We start from the raw sequence: 3,876 nt of genomic DNA, 5'->3' as shown, positions 1-3,876 counted from the left end.
AAAGGGCCCTTCTACCTTTTCAGAGATAGCTGGTACATGACATCCATTATATGCTATTTTGGAAGTGAGAGAATGCACAACATACTGACAGATAGGCCAAAGGCTCCCTTGGCTCCAAAAAGGAAGGACGGTGCCCTCTTTCTCGCTACATCGGTTTTCGTTTGGTTTATGCTTGCTTTCGTACTGTGTGTGATCTTTCCGACCTCTTCTCTTCCTTTCTTTTTGGCGAAGCGAAGAGAAAAAACGGGACCATGAGCACAGGAGCCGCAGGCGAGGGTACATGGACCGCATACAGGGTAGTTCCCCGCACTTGAAGCATAGCCCACGAGCACGGCGATAAGTTCGTTTGGTAAACAAACGGCTCTGCCCTAGCTTCTACTTCCTAGTTTAGTTGATATCTAGGTTCCAGTGTAGTAAGTCTTCCATATGTATAAACACTTTTCTGGTGTGGTTGAACCTATGATTATGATCGGTTGGGCGATCCGCCTATAGCCAGCCTTGGTCCAGGGCGAGCATTCACAAAGGTTTTTCTTCTAAAGGAAAGAGGGCTAAGAAGTTCCAGGTGAGCGATCTACTCATCTTCCTGCTAAAGGCAATCTCTATTACCGGAACGTTTTTTCTTATTCTTTACCCAGGCAGGCCTATCTCAGTTCCGTTAGTAGTTAAAGAATATAAGGTACCATGATGTATTATTAGTTGGAACCAAGCATTATAGAAAGTACTAGTTATTACAAGCCTAGGTAGAGTGCTTTTATCCAGCCAGGTGAAGCTCCACTCAACAGCTTCCATCCGCTGGGCTCTTCTTTACAGTACAGGCCATCAACAAGTAGAGGAAGGTCGATTGGATCATGTCCGAATCCCATTGCAGAAGAGTGAAAAGCAGATTTATGTATACATACCATATGACTGAACAACTCTTTTGACTGCAGACCCGTAGGAGGAAGGTGGAGTTAGTTAGATGAATTGCACCCGACATGGCTCGATGCGTCGCAGCACGCCATCCGTGGAAGAACACACATGAATAGAATAGGCCTCCATACTTGCCCAGCCCACAGCAAGCATCAGTGGTGGTCACAAAACCTGCACATTGTAATTCGATCATAATGTGAGTGCTTCCCCAGAGGCAGAAGCTGAGTCTACAAAAAGGTGGGAGCATAAAATGTAGGTGAGTCAATTGCGTGTGGCCTTCAAGTATTTCGTATTGTAACAATATTCAATCGGCATCCAAACAAAGGTGCATGTACGGTTCCTAAGGGATACAATTTTGTCCTAATCAACCAAACAAGCAACGGATTGAGCAACTAGCGCTAGGCGCATCCGTTTTCTTGCTTCATCGAGAAAGATTAAATAAGTTGATAGCGCGATCTCGTACTAACACATACTCTCTAAATATTGAAGAACTTGCATGCGGCCACAACCGCGGTATGAGTTCTGATCTCAGACTTTGTTTGGGGGCTGCTTGCCCCTTCGCGTCGACAAGGAAACTGTGGACGACAATGGGTTTAGAATTAGAATAGAACGAGGACCCTATCGAACAAATAGAGGAAAGGGCAGAAAGGGGCAAAAGTAAAGTCTAAGCGACATATGGCACGAAAAGGAAATCCAATTTCGGTAAGACTTGATCTGAATCGTAGTTCAGATCCAAGTCGGTTCAGTGAGGGCGACCGCGAAAGTCACCGAATGGGTTCGGTCCGTCTTTTCCTGATCTTTGTTTGTCCCCCCAAAGGCGTGAGAGGACGTTGCAGATGTCCGGGACGGACACGACTTCTTCTAACGCTAGAAGACCACAGGAAGAAACCCGGGACCAGAGCATGTCGTGAAAGACGCACACGGGGCGGGCGTGCTTCGGATCAATGTCCCCAGAAGCAAGGAGTATGCCTGCGTGTTTCGACGAGAACACCGAAAAAACCTAATTCAGCTCTACGTAAGATAGCAAAAGTACGGTTGAGCAATCGACATGATATATTTGCTCACATTCCAGGCGAAGGTCATAATTCGCAGGAACATTCTATAGTCTTAGTCAGAGGGGGTAGAGTGAAAGATTCGCCAGGGAAGAGGCTCTGAAAATGGAATTGAAAAATGACTGCTCTACTCTACAAAATGGCAATACTTTCCGTGGATATCTGAACGAGTTACAAAAGTACTACAGAGGAAGATCCAGATCTTACTGTTTGTATGAACGACAAATCACTGCTGTACAGGAGTTCAAGGAACCATACCCGACACCTGCTAGCACTGAGACGCTTAGTATAGCCTATATGGAGCTCATGAATATGCATGCCTATCCGCAAATCCAGGGTGGGGCCAAGTTCACCCTTCAACTTAGATTAAAAACAGACGACGATATAGCTAATATTACCATAACCACAGCCATTAGGCTTACATATGCGGACGGTACGCTAATTCCTAAGGAGTTCATTTTCCAGGAAATCTATAAAGCAGTCAAGGTGTTTGCAGAAAACTACGGCGATTCTGAGGTCCTGGCTATCATGATAAGTTGTTATACCGATGGGTGTTTAGATGTAGTACGACTTCCTACTAAAGAAGAATCTGATAATTCTTTAAAGAATGTTTTCTATAAGTATTGCGAAATCACTAATTTTAAAAAACCTATGACGCCCAAAAACCAGCATAAAGTAGCTCGCTATAATTGCTATATAACAAAAGAAAATCAAGTGATAAAGAACAAAACGAAATTCATAGTGGCCGATCTAGAAACGATTCCCTATAAATTAGGAGAAAACGACGAATACAATACACACGTCCCCTACGCAGGGGGGTATATGACGATTGATACGGATAAGGGATTAGATGAAAATAAAATTATAATGTTCTATGCTGATGACTACAAAATACTATACGAAGATTTTAAGTCAATGAGTACAAAGATGCTCACAGTTATGATGAACAGGTTGATCAAAGAAGCCAGATCAGCAAGAACATGTTTGGTAGTATACTTTCATAATTTAGGTCAGTTCGATGGTCTTTTTATACTAAGGCATTTAACAATGGAACACAGGGGTTTGGTAGTAGAACCCTTGGTTCGAAACCGTATTATTTACAAGATAAGTGTCTATACAGTATCCCCCAAGGGCAGGCGAAAGAACATATTGTCGTTCCAAGACTCATACCACCTTTTTAAAGGTAAATTAGAAGAACTAGCCCGTTGTTTTTGTCCTAAACTAAACGGTAAGGGTGTTATCAACCACGACCACACAATTACGATTATGATCTTATATAAAGACACACTACATAAAGATACCAACCGATACACAATTACGATTATGATCTTATATAAAAAAAAACGACCTTTTCAACCTTGAGCATATCATTCCGAAACACAATTACGATTATGATCTTATATAAATAGAGACTGTTCTAATCTTTTATTTATTTTACATAACAAGAAAAGAATCACACTCTGTAGGATTTGAACCTACGACATTGGGTTTTGGAGACCCACGTTCTACCGAACTGAACTAAGAGCGCTTTCTTACGACAGGAGATAAAGCAGTAAAGAAAAGGATGATTTTTGTACCGCATGCATATAGCAAAATTAAACTCTTAATTTTGTCCAATTTGAATCGATCTCAATTGATCCCTCGTTACTGCCCATAGGAGAAGTAATAGGAAGGGATGACTGGATTTGAACCCGTTACATTTTGTACCCAAAACAAACGCGCTACCAAGCTGCGCTACATCCCTTTTCCAAATTGTTGTACAGTGTCATTGTACAAAAAAAACCCCTGTCTTGTTTTCCACATCGTAATTTTATCCTCCATCTATATACAACTTTCTTGTCATTTCTTCTTTTTGGTTTCATATAATAAATGATATACATCAGAAACCCAACCTAACCTTTACGTATTCGTTTCC

General features: G+C 41.9%; 1 non-coding gene across 1 annotated transcript; it reads right to left on the bottom strand.

The window, feature by feature from the left end:
- Positions 1-3,415: 3,415 nt before the first annotated feature.
- TRNAW-CCA (transfer RNA tryptophan (anticodon CCA)) lies at positions 3,416-3,489 on the bottom strand. The gene has a single exon. It is a non-coding gene; the product is annotated as a tRNA-Trp (tRNA).
- Positions 3,490-3,876: the final 387 nt, after the last annotated feature.

The sequence above is a fragment of the Zea mays genome, unplaced genomic scaffold (genome assembly GCF_902167145.1).
Source record: "Zea mays cultivar B73 unplaced genomic scaffold, Zm-B73-REFERENCE-NAM-5.0 scaffold_143, whole genome shotgun sequence".
In the NCBI taxonomy this organism is placed as follows: Eukaryota; Viridiplantae; Streptophyta; class Magnoliopsida; order Poales; family Poaceae; genus Zea; species Zea mays.
Note: the sequence above shows the minus strand (reverse complement) of the source record. Positions and strands in the feature narration are given on the sequence as shown.